The following is a 19941-nucleotide window of genomic DNA, read 5'->3' on the forward strand; positions in this document are numbered from 1 at the left end:
TCTGAAGCCGAAATGTTTAGAAGTAGGTGACAAGTCTTATTGGCAACTAGGTGTCACCTCCAGTCTAGAGGAAGCTCTGTCCCTTCAGATGCTAATTGGTGACCATATGTCTCTGACTGAATCCTGAACACATCTTATATTAACACGGAATGAGCTAAATCTACAATGTCATATTTCTACAGATCACATCTCAGCTACTCAAATCTTTACATTTACGCCACAGATGGGTCCCCGGCATGTTAGAAGGATGGGTCCCCTGGTGTCCCTGGGATGGTAGAAAGACGGGTGCCCCATGTCCCCGGGATGGTAGAAGGATTGGTCCCCCATGTCCCCGGGATGGTAGGACGGGTCCCCATGTCCCCAGGATGGTAGAAGGATGGGTCCCCTATGTCCCTGGGATGGTAGAAGGATGGGTCCGCAGTGTCCCCAGGATGGTAGGACAGGTCTCCCGGTGTGCCCGGGATGGTAGAAGGATGGGTCCCCTATGTTCCCGGGAATGGTAGAAGGACGGGTCCCCCGGTGTGCCCGGGATGGTAGAAGGATGGGTCCCCATGTCCCTGGGATGGTATAAGGAAGGGTCCCCCATGTCCCCGGGATGGTAGGATGGGTCCCCCGGTATCCCTGGGATGGTAGAAGGATGGGTCCCTGGAATGTTAGGGCGGCTCCTCCGGTGTCCCCGGGATGGTAGAAGGACAAGTTCCCCGGTGTCCCCAGGATGGTAGAAGGACAGGTCCCCTGGATGGTAGGACAGGTCCCCATGTCCTTGGGATGGTAGAAGGATGGGTCCCCAGGTTTTCCCAGGATTGTAGAAGGATGGGTCCCCCATTTCCCCAGGATGGTGGAAGGATGGGTCCCCAAGTTTTCCCAGAATGGTAGAAGGACGGGTCCCCTGGAGTCCCCGTGATTGTAGAAGGACGGATCCCCCGGCGTCCCTGGGATGGTAGAAGGATGGGTCCCCTGGTGTCCCCAGGATGGTAGGACGGGTACCCTATGTCCCTGGGATGGTAGAAGGATGGGTCACCCGGTGTCCCCGGAATGGTAGGACAGGTTCCCCATGTCCCCAGAATGGTAGAAGGATGGGTCCCCAGTGTCCCTGGGATGGTAAAAGGACAGGTCCCCCCTGGTGTCCCCGGCCTCCTTTCCTGGTGAGATCTCTCTGTGACCAGACTGGCAAATACAACTCTCTGCTGGCTGTACAGAGGAATCACCCAACTCACCGATATCCTGCAATACTGTCCCAGAGCGCCCTCTAGGGGAGAGAATGACAGAGCACAGCATCAAAACTGAGATACATTCACAGAGATCGAGGTGGATGGATGGATGGATGGACAAACATATAGATGGATGGACAGATGGTTAAGTAGGTTCATGGATAGATGGATGAAGGGAAGAAGGGACAGATGGATGGATAAATGGTGGGATGGATGGAGGCAGGAAGGATAGTTGAAAGGATAGATGGAGGATGAATGGATGGAGTGGTGGAAGGACAGATGATCAGATGGATGAACCAATGGATGGATGGGCAGAGGGATGGATAAATGCATGGATGGATGGATACAGGGAGGGATGAATGGACAGATATACACTACTCCAACAAATGAAAGGAAGAATCTGAGAACCCATCAGGTCCCAATGGGGAGGAATCTCCTGCTGGATCTCTATACTGACATGGATGGGGGATGGGTGAGGAACGTAAGGACGCCCCATCATTGGATGGAAATGATCGACCTACAGAGGACTGAATTCACAGACACCCCGAAAATCAAAGTGAAGAAATGATGCAGCAGGCGAGTCCATGTTGGTGGAATGTCATTGCAGCAACTCAGAATGGCCCTCAGTAGTCTGTGTGGCCCCCACGTGCTTGTATGCATGCCTGACAACGTCGGGGGAGGGTCCTAATGAGACCACGGATGGTGTCATGGGGGATTTCCTCCCAGATCTGGACCAGGAGATCACTGAGCTCCTGGACAATCTGAAGTGCAACCTGGCGGCGTCGGATGGACCGAAACATGACATCCCAGGGGGGTTCTATTGGATTTAGGTCAGGCGAGCGTGGGGGCCATTCAATGGTATCAATTCCTTCATCCTCCAGGAACTGCCGGCATACTCTCCCCACATGAGGCCGGGCATTGTCTGCACCAGGAGGAACCCAGGACCCACCGCACCAGGAGGAACCCAGGACCCACTGCACCAGGAGGAACCCAGGACCCACTTCACCAGGAGGAACCCAGGACTCACCGCGCCAGGAGGAACCCAGGACCCACCACACCAGGAGGAACCCAGGACCCACTGCACCAGCGTAGGGTCTGACAATGGGTCCAAGGATTTCATCCCGATAAATAATGGTAGTCAGGGTGCCATTGTCTAGCCTGTAGAGGTCTGTGTGTCCCTCCATGGAGATGCCTCCCCAGACCATCACTGACCCACCACCAGAACGGTCATGCTGAACCATGTTACAGGCAGCAGAACGTTCTCCACGGCTTCTCCAGACCCTTTCACATCTGTCACATGTGCTCAGGGGGAACCTACTCTCACCTGTGAAAAGCACAGGGCACCAGTGGTGGACCTGCCAATTCTGGGGTTCAATGGCAAATCCAGCTCTATGGTGCCGGGCAGTGAGCACAGGGCCCACTAGAGGATGTCGGGCCCTCAGGCCCCCCTCATGACGTCTGTTTCTGATTGGTCAGAGACAATCCCACCAGTGGCCTGCTGGAGGTCATCTTGTAGGGCTCTGGTAGGGCTAATCCTGTTCCTCCTTGCACAAAGGAGCAGATACCGGTCCTACTGATGGGTTAAGGACCTTCTACAGCCCTCTCCAGCTCTCCTAGAGGAACCACCTGTCTCCTGGAATCTCCTCCATGCTCTCATCTCCTGGAATCTCCTCCATGCTCTAGTCTCCTGGAATCTCCTCCGTGCTCTTGTCTCCCGGAATCTCCTCCATGCTCTTGTCTCCTGGCATCTCCTCCATGCTCTCATCTCCCGGAATCTCCTCCATGCTCTCGTCTCCTGGAATCTCCTCCATGCTCTCGTCTCCCGGAATCTCCTCCATGCTCTCGTCTCCCGGAATCTCCTCCATGCTCTCGTCTCCCGGCATCTCCTCCATGCTCTCGTCTCCCGGAATCTCCTCCATGCTCTTGTCTCCTGGAATCTCCTCCATGCTCTAGTCTCCTGGAATCTCCTCCATGCTCTGGTCTCCCGGACCTCCTCCATGCTCTCATCTCCCAGAATCTCCTCCGTGCTCTCGTCTCCTGGAACCTCCTCCATGCTCTCGTCTCCTGGAACCTCCTCCATGATCTCGTCTCCCGGAATCTCCTCCGTGCTCTCGTCTCCCGGAATCTCCTCCGTGCTCTTGTCTCCCGGAATTTCCTCCATGCTCTCGTCTCCCGGAATCTCCTCCATGTTCTTGTCTCCTGGAATCTCCTCCATGCTCTCGTCTCCTGGAATCTCCTCCGTGCTCTCGTCTCCTGGAATCTCCTCCGTGCTCTCGTCTCCCGGAATCTCCTCCGTGCTCTCGTCTCCCGGAATCTCCTCCGTGCTCTCGTTTCCTGGAATCTCCTCCGTGCTCTCGTCTCCTGGAACCTCCTCCGTGCTCTCGTCTCCTGGAATCTCCTCCGTGCTCTCGTTTCCTGGAATCTCCTCCGTGCTCTCGTCTCCTGGAATCTCCTCCATGCTCTTGTCTCCTGGAATCTCCTCCATGCTCTTGAGACTGTGCTGGGAGACACCGCAAACCTTCTGGCAATGGTATGTATTGATGTTCCATCCTGGAGGAGTTGGACTGCCTGTGCCACCTCTGTAGGGTCCAGGTATGGCCTCATGCTATCAGTAGTGACACTGACCCGAGCCAAATGCAAAATGAGTGAAAAACAGAAAGGATGAGGAGGGAAAAAATGTCAGTGGCCTCCACCTGTAAAACCATTCCTGTTTTGGGGGTCGTCTCATTGCTGCCCATCTAGTGCACCTGATATTCATTTCATGAGCACCAAAGCAGCTGAAACTGATTACCGCCCCCCTCTGCGACTTACCTGACCAGATCCATATCCCAGGAGAGAGAATCAACTTCATGCAACTCAGATTACAAAGTGTAACTCTCATTGTTCAGAGCCGTGTGTAATAAATAGAGGAATGGATGGAGGTGTACATGGGTGAATGGATAGATGGATGGAGGTGTACATGGGTGAATGGATGGAGGTGTACTTGGGTGAATGGATAGATGGATGGAGGTGTACATGGGTGAATGGATGGAGGTGTACTTGGGTGAATGGATAGATGGATGGAGGTGTACATGGGTGAATGGATGGAGGTGTACTTGGGTGAATGGATAGATGGATGGAGGTGTACATGGGTGAATGGATGGAGGTGTACATGGGTGAATGGATGGAGGTGTACTTGGGTGAATGGATAGATGGATGGAGGTGTACATGGGTGAATGGATGGAGGTGTACATGGGTGAATGGATAGAGGTGTACTTGGGTGAATGGATAGATGGATGGAGGTGTACATGGGTGAATGGATGGAGGTGTACATGGGTGAATGGATGGGCGGAGAACTCCCACTCTACATATATATATATAGAGGAAACTTCAGGGGGGGAGGCCGTGTGTCCCCACCTACCCATGTGTGTGTGTGGGAGGGGTCTGAGATGCATAAGTGGGAGGGTTCTGAGGTGTGTGTGTGGGAGGGGTCTGAGGTGTGTGAGAGGGAGGGGTCTGAGGCGTGTGTGTGGGAGGGGTCTGAGGTGGGAGGGAGGGGGTCTGAGGTGTGTTTGTGGGAGGGGCCTGTGGTGTGTGAGTGGGAGGAGTCTGGTGTGAGTGGAAGGGGTCTGAGGTGTGTGGGAGGGGTCTGAAGTGTGTGAGTGGGAGGAGTCTGGTGTGAGTGGAAGGGGTCTGTGGTGTGTGGGAGGGGTCTGAGGTACGTGTGTGGGAGGGGTCTGAGGTATGTACGGGGGGAGGGGTCTGAGGTGTGTGTGGGCGGGGTCTGAGGTGCGTGTGTGGGAGGGGTCTGAGATGCGTAAGTGGGAGGGTTCTGAGGTGTGTGTGGGCGGAGTCTGAGGTGTGGGAGGGGTCTGAGGTGTGGGAGGGGTCTGAGGTGTTTCTGTGGGAGGGGTCTGAAGTGTGTGTGTGGGAGGGATCTGAGGTGTGTGTGTGGGAGGGGTCTGAGGTGTGTGTGTGGGAGGTGTGTGTGGGAGGTGTCTGAGTTGTGTGTGGGAGGGGTCTGAGGTGTGTGTGGGAGGGGTCTGAGGTGTGTGTGGGAGGGATCTGAGGTGTGTGTGTGGGAGGGGTCTGAGGTGTGAGTGGGAGGGATCTGAGGTGTGTGAGTGGGAGGGGTCTGAGGTGTGTGTGTGGGAGGGGTCTGAGGTGTGTGTGGGAGGGGTATGAGGTGTGTGTATGGGAGGGGTCTGAGGTGTATGTGTGGGAGGGATCTGAGGTGTGTGTGGGAGGGGTCTGAGGTGTGTGTGGGAGAGGTGTGAGTGGGAGGGATCTGAGGTGTGTGTGTGGGAGGTGTCTGAGGTGTGTGTGGGGGAGGTGTCTAAGGTGTGTGGGAGGGATCTGAGATGTGTGTGTGGGAGGGGTCTGAGGTGTGTGGGAGGTGTCTGAGGTGTGTGCGTGGGAGGTGTCTGAGGCGTGTGTGTGGGAGGTGTTTGAGGTGTGTGGGAGGGGTCTGAGGTGTGAGTGGGAGGTGTCTGAGATGTGTGTGTGGGAGGGGTCTGAGGTGTGTGTGGGAGGTGTCTGAGGTGTGTGTGGGAGGGGTCTGAGGTGTTTGTGGGAGGTGTTTGAAGTGTGTGTGTGGGAGGGGTCTGAGGTGTGAGTGTGGGAGGGGTCTTAGGTGTGTGTGGGAGGGGTCTGAGTTGTGAGTGGGAGGGGTCTGAGTTGTGAGTGGGAGGGGTCTGAGGTGTGTGTGTGGGAGGGATCTGAGGTGTGTGTGTGGGAGGGGTCTGAGGTATGTGTGTGGGAGGGGTTTTAGGTGTGTGTGGGAGGGGTCTGAGTTGTGAGTGGGAGGGGTCTGAGTTGTGAGTGGGAGGGGTCTGAGGTGTGTGTGTGGGAGGGATCTGAGGTGTGTGTGTGGGAGGGATCTGAGGTGTGTGAGTGGGAGGGGTCTGAGGTGTGTGTGTGGGAGGGGTCTGAGGTGTGTGTGGGAGGGGTCTGAGGTGTGAGTGGGAGGGGTCTGAGGTGTGTGTGTGGGAGGGGTCTGAGGTGTGTGTGTGGGAGGGGTCTGAGGTGTGTGTGGGAGGGGTCTGAGGTGTGTGTGTGGGAGGGGTCTGAGGTGTGTGTGTGGGAGGGGTCTGAGGTGTGTGTGTGGGAGGGGTCTGAGGTGTGTGTGGGAGGGGTCTGAGGTGTGAGTGGAAGGGGTCTGAGGTGTGTGTGTGGGAGGGGTCTGAGGTGTGTGTGTGGGAGGGGTCTGAGGTGTGTGTGTGGGAGGGGTCTGAGGTGTGAGTGGAAGGGGTCTGAGGTGTGAGTGGGAGGGGTCTGAGGTGTGTGTGTGGGAGGGGTCTGAGGTGTGTGTTGCTCTTAAGAAATATCTGTTAGTTTCACTAAAGATCACTAAAGAAAACTAAAGATAGTTTTCATATCTTGTGCAGACTGATTCTGAATGGGAGGGGCCTGATTCCCGAATGGGAGGGGTTTGATGTTTGTGAATGGGAGGGGCGATTCCCGAATGGGAGGTGGTTTGAGGTTTGTGAATGGGATGGGTCTGATTCCCGAATGGGAGGGGTTTGAGGTTTGTGAATGGGAGGGGTCTGATTCCTGAATGGGAGGGGTCATAGATTTGTGAATGGAAGGGCTGGATTCATCATAGTCATGGGGTGTCATCGCTGCGTTCTGATGAGGAAAGTGTCGGGGTCTGCATTCCTTTAGAAGTATGTAACCCTTGGGGGAGTATCTCTCCACATCTGAATTTCCTGTTGCAGGGGATGCCTAACATCTGACTGTATCTTAGTGCAGACTTCTGTTGAATTCAGTAAGCCAATCACAGAGCAGGAAATGACATTTCTGGGTGTTCCTTATATCTTCTGTGTACGGAACGCCTCCAGGCCGCCATCTTGCATTTCACAGACGTTTTCAGCACGGCTTGTGGAGATCTTTGTGTTACTCTCATTATTTGCTGTATTTTAGTCACACATTTGGAGTTCCCGACTGCTTTGCCCAGAAAGTGGAGTTCAGAGGTTTCAGGAATTTCCCGGGATGTCCTCCTCCTGTCTTCCACAGTGTGGCGCTATCGCTCCTCCTGCAGGCTGTGCTCAGCGGACAATGAAAGTCTCCAGAGAAGGAAATGAGGGAAACAGAAGTGAGAATAAAGTGAAGGCGTTGCGTCTATCACAGGCTGCGCGTCACCTGAAGGCACTTTGGGGCCATATTTCTGGAATGATGTGTGTGATGGATGGGTGGGGGAGGGGTCATACACTATCATTGTGCAATCTTCATCCTGTGAAAGGTCCTCAGTGTCCCCCACCGCCCTCCCCCCCCCGCCATCAACGTTCTCACCATCAAATACGGAATTTTCCGCGTCTACGGAGAGCCTGCCATCCCCACAGTTATTAATCTCTTCTGGAACAAACCTTCTGCTGTTGGACATCAAATGTGACAAATCGCACGCTGGGAGCTGCTGAGGTCATGTGACAGACGCACATTTGGCGATTGGCGTCACACAGCGAGCGCAGAGAGGGGTCACAGGTCCAGCGAATCTCAGAGCGTGTTCCAGCAAAGTCCAAACATCCCGATGACTCAGAGCGATCGGAAATGGAACGTTTCATAGCGCACATCACCGGCCAATCAGACAATATCTTAGGTCTATGTAGTATTGGGTGTAGTATTGGGTGTAATATTGGGTGTAGTATTGGGTGTAGTATTGGGTGTAATATTGGGTGTAGTATTGGGTGTAGTATTGGGTGTAATATTGGGTGTAGTATTGGGTGTAATATTGGGTGTAGTATTGGGTGTAGTATTGGGTGTAGTATTGGGTGTAATATTGGGTGTAGTATTGGGTGTAGTATTGGGTGTAGAATTGGGTGTAGCATTTGGTGTAATATTGGGTGTAGTATTGGGTGTAATATTGGGTGTAATATTGGGTGTAGTATTGGGTGTAGTATTGGGTGTAATATTGGGTGTAGTATTGGGTGTAGTATTGGGTGTAAAATTGGGTGTAGTATTGGGTGTAGAATTGGGTGTAGCATTTGATGTAATATTGGGTGTAGTATTGGGTGTAATATTGGGTGTAGTATTTGGTGTAGTATTGGGTGTAGTATTAGGTGTAGTATTGGGTGTAATATTGGGTGTAGTATTTGGTGTAGTATTGGGTGTAGTATTGGGTGTAGTATTGGGTGTAGTATTGGGTGTAGTATTGGGTGTAGTATTGGGTGTAGTATTGGGTGTAATATTGGGTGTAGTATTGGGTGTAGTATTGGGTGTAGAATTGGGTGTAGCATTTGGTGTAATATTGGGTGTAGTATTGGGTGTAATATTGGGTGTAATATTGGGTGTAGTATTGGGTGTAGTATTGGGTGTAATATTGGGTGTAGTATTGGGTGTAGTATTGGGTGTAAAATTGGGTGTAGAATTGGGTGTAGCATTTGATGTAATATTGGGTGTAGTATTGGGTGTAATATTGGGTGTAGTATTTGGTGTAGTATTGGGTGTAGAATTGGGTGTAGTATTGGATGTATTATTTGGTGTAGAATTGGGTGTAGTATTGGATGTATTATTTGGTGTAATATTGGGTGTAGTATTGGGTGTAGTATTGGGTGTAATATTGGGTGTAGAATTTGGTGTAATATTGGGTGTAATATTGGGTGTATTATTTGGTGTAATATTGGGTGTAATATTGTGTGTAGTATTGGGTGTAGTATTTGGTGTAATATTGGGTGTATTATTGGGTGTAGTATTGGGTGTATTATTGGGTGTGATATTGGGTGTATTATTGGGTGTATTATTGGGTGTGATATTGGGTGTAGTATTTTGTGTAATATTGGGTGTGATATTGGGTGTAATATTGGGTGTGATATTGGGTGTAGTATTTGGTGTAATATTGGGTGTGATATTGGGTGTAGTATTTGGTGTAATATTGGGTGTGATATTGGGTGTAGTATTTGGTGTAATATTGGGTGTGATATTGGGTGTAGGATTTGGTGTAATATTGGGTGTGATATTGGGTGTAATATTGGGTGTATTATTGGGTGTAGTATTTGGTGTAATATTGGGTGTGATATTGGGTGTAGTATTTGGTGTATTATTGGGTGTGATATTGGGTGTGATATTGGGTGTAGTATCTGGTGTATTATTGGGTGTATTATTGGGTGCAATATTGGGTGTATTATTGGGTGTACTATTGGATGAATTGCTGGGTGTGATATTGGGTGTATTATTGGGTGCAGTATATACTCAATACTACGCCCAATGATACATCCAATAATACACCCAATATCACACCCAATAATATGCCCAATGAAACACCAAATATTATACCCAATATCACACCCAATAATACAGGGTGTGATATTGGGTATAATATTTGGTGTTTCATTGGGCATATGATTGGGTGTTTCATTGGATGTATCATTTGGTGTAATATTTGGTGTGATATTTGGAGTAATATTGGGTGTATCATTGGGTGTATCATTGGGTGTATCATTGGGTGTATTATTGGGTGTATCATTGGGTGTAGTATTGGCCGTATCATTGGGTGTAATATTGGGTGTCTTATTGGGCGTATCATTGGGTGTATTATTGGGTGTCTTATTGGGCGTATCATTGGGTGTATTATTGGCTGTATCATTGGCCGTAATATTGGGTGTATCATTGGGTGTAGTATTAGGTGTAATATTGGGTGTCTTATTGGGCGTATCATTGGGTGTCTTATTGGGCGTAGAGTTGAGCAGATAAGGTTAGGGGTGGAGATGGGGTACAGGGCTGGCTCCATGATTAGTGATTGGCTGAGAGGACAGGTTTGGGTGTTGGGTGGAGAAGATACGGCTAAATTGAGGATTTGAGTCGGGGCGACTATACAGGACTAGCTGAGACAATAAAGTTCGGTTGAGCTTTAGGCTGGGTTCAGGGTTTATGGCAGAGACCGATTGGAGAGATTGAGGCTGGTCTCAGGATCAGGAATACTTGTTGGGTAAATTGATTGGTAGGTTTAAGATTAGGGATTGGCTGAGAAGTCAGGATTGGGTTCAGGATAATGATTGGAGATTAAATTGGTTGAGGGTTATGGGTTAGAGATTGGATGGAGATTTTAGGGTTGGTTTGAGGATCAGGATTGGGTAAACTGAGTGCCAGGTCAAAGATTAGGGATTTGGTTAAGGCGTCAGGATTGGAGGTTGGGCTGGTTGGGGGTTGGGTCAGTCCAGTGACAGTTTTGGGTTCTTTGCTGTAATATTGTGCCATAAACATGAAATATGCTGGAAGCATCAGTGGCATCTTCCATATACCATACATATTGTGACAGTGCTGGGTCCTACCATGGTGGAAAAAGAGGTAATTGGCACACAGGGACCCCCCCAACACAGACTGAGGGGCTCCGGCATGTTGGTTCTATGCAAAGAAAATTGGTTTAGGTTTTCTCCGGGTTTTGTAATTCTTGGATTGGGTTCTGGAGTCCAGAGGCTTCAAACTTGATGGGTCTGGGTCCAACTCTTGCCGGAGATGCCGGAGATATGTAGGTGTGTCCAGCCTTTATTAGCTGGGCTCGGTCTGCAGTTCAGAGCTCCACCCTGAAGACAGGAGGTTCCCAGCCCAGAGCCGGGGAGTGGGCCAGAACAGAAGGGAGCTGCAAGATTGAGAGCCGAAAGGGCTGAGAAAGGTGCCAAGGTTGACTGTGAGCACAGCGGGAGATGGTCTGTGGGACCAAACCAGAGGCCTAAGCTTGAGGCCTGAGCAGTGGTGCTGCCGGAGTGTTTCAGGTCATGGTGGAAACCCCTCAGAGGGCAACCATTCTGTTGGAGCTTTTACTTTCTTTAAAGTAACTGGACCAACGGGCCCTCAACTGCATTTCCTGGCTGGAGTGAACTCCCTGAGAAAGCTCTACACTTGAGGGAAACCCCGAATATCACAACTAACAACTCAGACACTCCTTAGACACCACCAGAAATGTTCTCACACACAAGTACCAGTGTGGCCCCTGGGGTGAGCTGACATCAGGGTGGCCACATGGACAAGATGGGCTCATACCAGCACACATTTCTACAGACCTTTACAGACCAGGATCCCATGGTTGCCCTCAAGTTCTTCTCTACCCACCCCCCATCTCCTACCCATGACCCCCCCCCCTTTTTCCTCCATCCTCCTTCTCCCCTGATTCATGGTTCCTAGCCCCATCCACCCCCCCCCCCTTACTACTGTCACTGATTGTGGGGGGGTGATGTGTCCGGCTCTGACCCCCTCCTCTCCTATTCATGCCATGTCTCTGGGGCAGTACACATCCTGCCCACACAAGCAACAGCAGTAGAAAGATGTTCTGCCTCCGGGGGTCTTCCTTAACCCCTGCAAAGTGCTGGAGATCACCAGGAAATGCAGAGGGCAGGTGGAGGGGGAGGCGGCACTCTGAATGTAGATTTATCCCAGCGACAGAACAGGCGCCCTTCTGCCCTCTTCATTGACCCCTGTACTGTTCTCTCTTCTTCCCTGTGTTGTTACCTCCTCTCCCCCTGTACTGGGCCCTCCTGACTGCCCCCCTGTACTGGGCCCTCCTGACTCCTCCCTGTACTGCGCCCTCCTGACTCCCCCCCTGTACTGCGCCCTCCTGACTCCCCCCTGTACTGCGCCCTCCTGACTCCCCCCTGTACTGCGCCCTCCTGACTCCTCCCTGTACTGCGCCCTCCTGACTCCTCCCTGTACTGCGCCCTCCTGACTCCTCCCTGTACTGCGCCCTCCTGCCCCCACTGTACTGCATCCTCCTGCGCCCCCTGTACTGTGCCCTCCTGCCCCTCTGTACTGCGCCCTCCTGCCCCTCTGTACTGCGCCCTCCTGCCCCCCCTGTACTGCGCCCTCCTGCCCCTCTGTACTGCGCCCTCCTGCCCCCCCTGTACTGCTCCCTCCTGACCCCCCTGTACTGCGCCCCCTGTACTGTGCCCTCCTGTGCCCCCTGTACTGCGCCCTCCTGCCCCCCCTGTACTGTTCCCTCCTGACCCCCCTGTACTGTTCCCTCCTGACCCCCCTGTACTGTGCCCTCCTGCGCCCCCTGTACTGCGTCCTCCTGCTCCCCCCTGTACTGCGCCCTCCTGCCCCGCCATACAGTGCCCTCCTGCCCTCTTCGTTGACCCCTGTACTCTGCCCCTTGACACCCTGCCCTCTTCTTTTTCTGACCTTTTTTATTGTTTGGATGTTTGCATTGCTTAGCCTTTGATTTATGGAACGTTTTCTTATTACTTACAATCTATTTTATTTGTTTGTTTTATACCAATAAATGTTTAATTCTATCAACTATTATGTCTGGAGAGTAGCTGTGTAAATGGGGGCGGCCTGGTAGGGGCCCCAGTACATTACTCTGCCCAGGGGCCCATGAGGCTACTAGGAAGTGCCTGCCAGTGCTGGTTCTATGGCTCCTCTGGGCACAAAGAGTGACTGTTGTGGATCGGGGAACATACAAGGCCACCAGCCAAACTCTACAATTCCATCGGAGATAAATGAGCCAATTAATCAACGTGCTGCTAGGAGACTCTGCGTGGTCCAAATACGCCGAATTCCAGAGACGCCGAACACAAAGGGACAGGAGCCACCTCAACCTTCCCAGTACATAGAGCAATTCGGGGCCCCCACCTGCCAGGGAACACGTCCCAGCCCGGCCTTCATTCTCTATGGACATTGTGGAGCCACAGGTGCCGAGAACGCTTGGTGTGATGCCGAGACTCAGATCCATCATGGAGTAACCCTCGGAATAACGTCTCCATTGTGCCCCAGAACAACATACTACGGAGGTCACACACAGCCCAATCCCGGCCCCATTCCACCATTGATCCACGGGGGTGATAGTGAGGGCCACTGACTCTACCACACATGTACTGCCAGCTCTGGAGCCAACACCGAGAGAAGGCCACACGGGTCTATTGCCATAGGGATGCCTTCTACAACAGAGATATCTCACATCATAAACAGTGCAGTAAAGGTATCATGTAGAATTATAGAACAATTGTTGGCAGTGATGACCCCTAAAGTAAATCAGTGCAAATAAAATGTCCTCACAGCTCCGGATCCGTGATAGTGCCTTGTGACAGAAGAATTGCGCACTCACCAGAAGTGCACTAATATAGAGCAATATATATAATATATCCTGGTGTCATCAGGCAAAAGCATCTGGATCAGCAGGTAGAAGGGCTCCCCTCTCAGGATGGATAAGGTCGGGGGATACCGGTATTAATGCTCCAGATCAGAGTTCCCCTTTAGGAATACGTGGGTGCTGCTCTCAGGTGACAAGAGGCTCCCTCTCTGGATAAGCTCGGTACAGGAGTGTCTAGAAAAATACTCCCCACACGGGGTCAAAACAAAGTTATTAGGTAGGCAAAACAAAGTTGCATCCAATAAAAACGTGGTGGAAACGGCAAAGTAAGACTAACCGTCCCAGAAGAGAAATGGCCGCCAGAGCTCCACGATGCTCCAACGGCGTGACGTCAATGGCGCGAGCAGGCTCCTCCTTACATGTTATGTGCCACACACATCATCAGAGGGTGAGGCTCACCCTCTGATGATGTGCATGGCAAGTAACGCGTAAGGAGGAGCCTGCTCGCACCGTTGACGTCACGCCGTCGGAGCATTGGGTGAGCCTCACCCTCTGATGATGTGTGTGGCACGTAACATGTAAGGAGGAGCCTGCTCGCGCCGTTGACGTCACGCCGTCGGAGCATTGGGAGAGACTCACCCTCTGATGATGTGTGTGGCACGTAACGCGTAAGGAGGAGCCTGCTCGCACCGTTGACGTCACACCATCGGAGCATTGGGTGAGGCTCACCCTCTGATGATGTGCGTGGCACGTAACGTGTAAGGAGGAGCCTGCTCGCACCGTTGACGTCACACCATCGGAGCATTGGGTGAGGCTCACCCTCTGATGATGTGCGTGGCACGTAACGTGTAAGGAGGAGCCTGCTCGCACCGTTGACGTCACACCGTCGGAGCATTGGGTGAGACTCACCCTCTGATGATGTGCGTGGCACGTAACGTGTAAGGAGGAGCCTGCTCGCACCGTTGACGTCACACTGTCGGAGCATTGGGTGAGGCTCACCCTCTGATGATGTGCGTGACACGTAACGTGTAAGGAGGAGCCTGATCGCGCCGTTGACGTCACGCCGTCAGAGCATCGTGGAGCTCTGGCGGCCATTTCTCTTCTGGGACGGTTAGTCTTACTTTGCCGTTTCCACCACGTTTTTATTGGATGCAATCTTGTTTTGCCTACCTAATAAATATTTACCATAATTTACTACACTTTGGGCACCTCTTTATTTTGACCCCGTGTGGGGAGTATTTTTCTAGACACTCCTGTACCGAGCTTATCCAGAGAGGGAGCCTCTTGTCACCTGAGAGCAGCACCCACTTATCCCTAAAGGGGAACTCTGATCTGGAGCATTAATACCGGTATCCCCGGACCTTATCCATCCTGAGAGGGGAGCCCTTCTACCCGCTGATCCAGATGACACCAGGATATATTATATATATTGCACTATATTAGTGCACTTCTGGTGAGTGCGCAATTCTTCTGTTACAAGGCACTATCACCGGTCCGGAGCTGTGGGGACATTTTATTTGCACCATATTGATTTACTTTAGGGGTCATTACTGCCAACAATTGTTCTATAATTTTACATTATACCTTTACTGCACTGTTTATGATATTTGTAGAGATGAGCGAATTAAACTTGGCGAAGTGGAATTCGTTTCGAATATTAGGAAAAATTCGATTCGCATCGAATCCGAATTTTAGCAAACTTCGGATGCACGAATCGAATTTTCCCCGATCAGCCGGCAAAAGTGTCACTGCAGAGAGCTCCGCTATTTCTGACAGTTCTCTGACAGTTCTGACAGTTCATTTACAGCGGTTGAAACATTGTATCTATTTGTTTCCATTTAGGATACAGATGTTTTTATTCGGAAACAAATAGATACAATGTTTCAACTGCTGTAAATGTGAAGGAACTGTCAGAGAACTGTCAGAAATAGCGGAGCTCTCTGCAGATACACTTTTTGCTGTACTGGAATTCTTCTTCTTTTCATTCTTCTTCTTCTTTTCATTCTTCTTTTCATTCTTCTTCTTCTCCTTTTCATTCTTCTTCTTCTTCTTTTCATTCTTCTTTTCATTCTTCTTACTCTTCTTTTCATTCTTCTTTTCATTCTTCTTCTTCTTCTTTTCATTCTTCTTTTCATTCTTCTTCTTCTTCTTTTCATTCTTCTTTTCATGCTTCTCATTCTTTTCATTCTTCTTTTCATTCTTCTTCTCATTCTTCTTTTCATTCTTCTTCTTCTTCTTTTCATTCTTCTTCTTCTTCTTTTCATTCTTCTTTTCATTCTTCTTCTTTTCATTCTTCTTTTCATTCTTCTTCTTCTTCTTTTCATTCTTCTTTTCATTCTTCTTCTTCTTCTTCTTTTCATTCTTCTTCTTCTTCTTTTCATTCTTCTTCTTATTCTTTTCATTCTTCTTTTCATTCTTTTTCTTCTTCTTCTTTTCATTCTTCTTCTTTTCATTCTTCTTCTTATTCTTTTCATTCTTCTTTTCATTCTTTTTCTTCTTCTTCTTTTCATTCTTCTTCTTTTCATTCTTCTTCTTCTTTTCATTCTTCTTCTTCTTCTTCTTTTCATTCTTCTTTTCATTCTTCTTCTTCTTCTTCTTTGCATTCTTCTTTTCATTCTTCTTCTTCTTCTTCTTTTCATTCTTCTTCTTCTTTTCATTCTTCTTTTCATTCTTCTCATTCTTCTTTTCATTCTTCTTCTTCTTCTTTTCATTCTTCTTTTCATTCTTCTCATTCTTCTTTTCATTCTTCTTTTCATTCTTCTTCTCATTCTTCTTTTCATTCTTCTTCTTCTTCTGTTCATTCTTCTTCTTCTTCTTTTCATTCTTCTTCTTCTTTTCATTCTTCTTCTTCTTCTTTTCATTCTTCTTTTCATTCTTCTTCTTCTTCTTTTCATTTTTCTTTTCATTCTTCTTCTTCTTCTTTTCATTCTTCTTCTTCTTCTTTTCATTCTTCTTCTTCTTCTTTTCATTCTTCTTTTCATTCTTCTTCTTTTCATTCTTCTTCTTTTCATTATTCTTTTCATTCTTCTTCTTCTTCTTCGTCGTGCCCCGTGACTGCCCAAATGAGTGAAGTGTGCGGTGATTCTAAGATCGACGGCACTCATCTGCATGTCATACTGACTGACAGTATTATTTCTCTTCCCCAGCAGACTCCAAGGGCATTTAAATTAAAGGTACAGTGTTCTGCACTAATATAAAGGCTCTCTGAAGCCTAGAAACACCCTTTAAATAAGTTAAATTCGCGGCGAATAAATTCGCATCGAATCGAATTTCTCCCGCAAATTCGGCGAATCAGCCGAATCGAATTTTTGAATAATTCGCTCATCTCTAGATATTTGTACTAAGGTTTTTTGTTGGTTACCTTGAGTGTACAGCGGCTTAACTGAATAGCGCTCACTTTTATATTTTATGACTCTGCATTCCCAATAGGACACCTCCTTGTATGGTGCCATCTGAGACGATGAACTGCTGAGCCATGTACACCTCGTCATTTACAGTCGTTTACAGGCAGTGGAGTTTTCAGTCGTTTTTTTGACGCACCAAACTTGTGTTCAGCAGTAGATTTTATCAGCGATTCAAACACTAAATGCTTTTAAACGCGGCTAACCGCATTTATGTGTTTGCGTTTAGAAGCATTTTTTTAACTGTTGCATGTCCAGATGCCGCTCAGAGCCTTTTTTCATCATCAGAAATGCATGCACAGCGATCTCCATGTATTCAGATGGACCCGGAACACCAGCGCAGTCAGTTTCAGGTTTCGCATGAAGGAAAAAATGGTGGAACGTTGCGTTTTATGTTCATGATGAGATCCATAGTGAATACAACCAGAAAAGACAGATCATCTCAACACATACTGCTCTCCTTGTTTCTGCTCTCTCCGCTTCTGCTCTCCCCGCTTCTGCTATCCTTGTTTCTGCTCTCTCTGCTTCTGCTCTCCCCGCTTCTGCTCTCCTTGTATCTGCTCTCTCCCCGCTTCTGCTCTCTCCCTGCTTCTGCTATCCTTGTTTCTGCTCTCTCCGCTTCTTCTCTCCCCGCTTCTGCTCTCTCCGCTTCTGCTCTCCTTGTTTGTGCTCTCTCCCCGCTTCTGCTCTCTCCGCTTCTGCTTTCCTTGTTTCTGCTCTCTCCGCTTCTGCTCTCCCAGCTTCTGCTATCCTTGTTTCTGCTCTCTCTGCTTCTGCTCTCCCCGCTTTTGCTCTCCTTGTTTCTGCTCTCTCCGCTTCTGCTCTCCTTGTATCTGCTCTCTCCCCGCTTCTGCTCTCTCCCTGCTTCTGCTATCCTTGTTTCTGCTCTCTCCGCTTCTGCTCTCTCCGCTTCTTCTCTCCCCGCTTCTGCTCTCTCCGCTTCTGCTCTCCTTGTTTGTGCTCTCTCCCCGCTTCTGCTCTCCCCGCTTCTGCTCTCTCCGCTTCTGCTATCCTTGTTTCTGCTCTCCTTGTTTCTGCTCTCTCCCCGCTTCTGCTCTCTCCCCGCTTCTGCTCTCCTTGTTTCTGCTCTCCCCGCTTCTGCTCTCCCGGCTTTTGCTCTCCTTGTTTCTGCTCTCTCCCTGCTTCTGCTCTCCTTGTTTCTGCTCTCCCGGCTTCTGCTCTCCTTGTTTCTGCTCTCCTTGCTTCTGCTCTCCCCGTTTCTGCTCTCCTTGTTTCTGCTCTCTCTACTTTTGCTCTCCTTGTTTCTGCTCTCTCTCCGCTTCTGCTCTCGTTTCTGCTTTCCCCGCTTCTGTTCTCTCCACTTCTGCTCTCTCCACTTCTGCTCTCCCCACTTCTGCTCTCCCCACTTCTTCTCTCCTTGTTTCTGCTCTCTCTGCTTCTGCTCCCCTTGTTTCTGCTCTCTCCGCTTCTGCTCTTCTTGTTTCTGCTCTCCCCATTTCTGCTCTCTCCGCTTCTGCTGTCTCCGCTTCTGCTCTCCTTGTTTCTGCTCTCATTGTTTCTGCTCTTCCCGCTTCTGCTCTCCCCGCTTCTGCTGTCTCAGCTTCTGCTCTCTCCACTTCTGCTTTCCTTGTTTCTGCTTTCCTTGTTTCTGCTCTCCCCGCTTTTGCTCTCCCCGCTTCTGCTCTCCCCGCTTCTGCTCTCTCCCTGCTTCTGCTCTCCCCGCTTCTGCTCTCCTTGTTTCTGGTCTCTCCGCTTCTGCTCTCTCCGCTTCTGCTCTCCCCGCTTCTGCTCTCCTTGTTTCTGCTCTCTCTGCTTCTGCTCTCCCCGCTTCTGCTGTCTCCGCTTCTGCTCTCCTTGTTTCTGCTCTCATTGTTTCTGCTCTTCCCGCTTCTGCTCTCCCCGCTTCTGCTGTCTCCGCTTCTGCTCTCTCCACTTCTGCTTTCCTTGTTTCTGCTTTCCTTGTTTCTGCTCTCCCCGCTTTTGCTCTCCCCGCTTCTGCTCTCCCCGCTTCTGCTCTCTCCCTGCTTCTGCTCTCCCCGCTTCTGCTCTCCTTGTTTCTGGTCTCTCCGCTTCTGCTCTCTCCGCTTCTGCTCTCTCCGCTTCTGCTCTCCTTGTTTCTGCTCTCTCCGCTTCTGCTCTCGTTTCTGCTTTCCCCGCTTCTGTTCTCTCCACTTCTGCTCTCTCCACTTCTTCTCTCCTTGTTTCTGCTCTCTCTGCTTCTGCTCCCCTTGTTTCTGCTCTCCCCATTTCTGCTCTCCCCGCTTCTGCTGTCTCCGCTTCTGCTCTCCTTGTTTCTGCTCTTCCCGCTTCTGCTCTCCTCGCTTCTGCTCTCCCCGCTTCTGCTCTCATTGTTTCTGCTCTCCCTGCTTCTGCTCTCCTTGTTTCTGCTCTCCCCGCTTCTGCTCTACCCGCTTCTGCTCTCCTTGTTTCTGCTCTCTCCGCTTCTGCTCTCCTTGTTTCTGCTCTCCCCTCTTCTGCTCTCCCCACTTCTGCTCTCCTTGTTTCTGCTCTCCCCGCTTCTGCTCTCCTTGTTTCTGCTCTCCCCGCTTCTGCTCTCCTTGTTTCTGCTCTCCTTGTTTCTGCTCTCTCTCCGCTTCTGCTCTCCTTGTTTCTGCTCTCTCCGCTTCTGCTCTTTCCGCTTCTGCTCTCCTTGTTTCTGCTCTCTCCGCTTCTGCTCTCCCCGCTTCTGCTCTTCTTGTTTCTGCTCTCCCCGCTTCTGCTCTACCCACTTCTGCTCTCCTTGTTTCTGCTCTCTCCGCTTCTGCTCTCCTTGTTTCTGCTCTCCCCTCTTCTGCTCTCCCTGCTTCTGCTCTCCTTGTTTCTGCTCTCCCCGCTTCTGCTCTCCTTGTTTCTGCTCTCTCTCCGCTTCTGCTCTCCTTGTTTCTGCTCTCTCCGCTTCTGCTCTTTCCGCTTCTGCTCTCCTTGTTTCTGCTCCCCCCGCTTCTGTTCTCCTTGTTTCTGCTCCCCCCGCTTCTGTTCTCCTTGTTTCTGCTCTCCCCGCTTCTGTTCTCCTTGTTTCTGCTCTCCCCGCTTCTGTTCTCCTTGTTTCTGCTCTCCTTTTTTCTGCTCTGCCCGCTTCTGCTCTCCTTGTTTCTGCTGTCTCCGCTTCTGTTCTCCTTGTTTCTGCTCTCCTTTTTTCTGCTCTGCCCGCTTCTGCTCTCCTTGTTTCTGCTGTCTCCGCTTCTGCTCTCCTTGTTTCTGCTCTCTCCCTGCTTCTGCTTTCCCCGCTTCTGCTGTCTCCGCTTCTGCTCTCTCCGCTTCTGCTTTCCTTGTTTCTGCTCTCCCCCCGCTTCTGCTCTCCCCGCTTCTGCTATCCTTGTTTCTGCTCTCCTCGCTTCTGCTCTCTCCGCTTCTGCTATCCTTGTTTCTGCTC

The sequence above is a fragment of the Staurois parvus genome, unplaced genomic scaffold (genome assembly GCF_062004578.1).
Source record: "Staurois parvus isolate SC_StPar_1 unplaced genomic scaffold, SC_StPar_1.0 ptg002670l, whole genome shotgun sequence".
In the NCBI taxonomy this organism is placed as follows: domain Eukaryota; kingdom Metazoa; phylum Chordata; class Amphibia; order Anura; family Ranidae; genus Staurois; species Staurois parvus.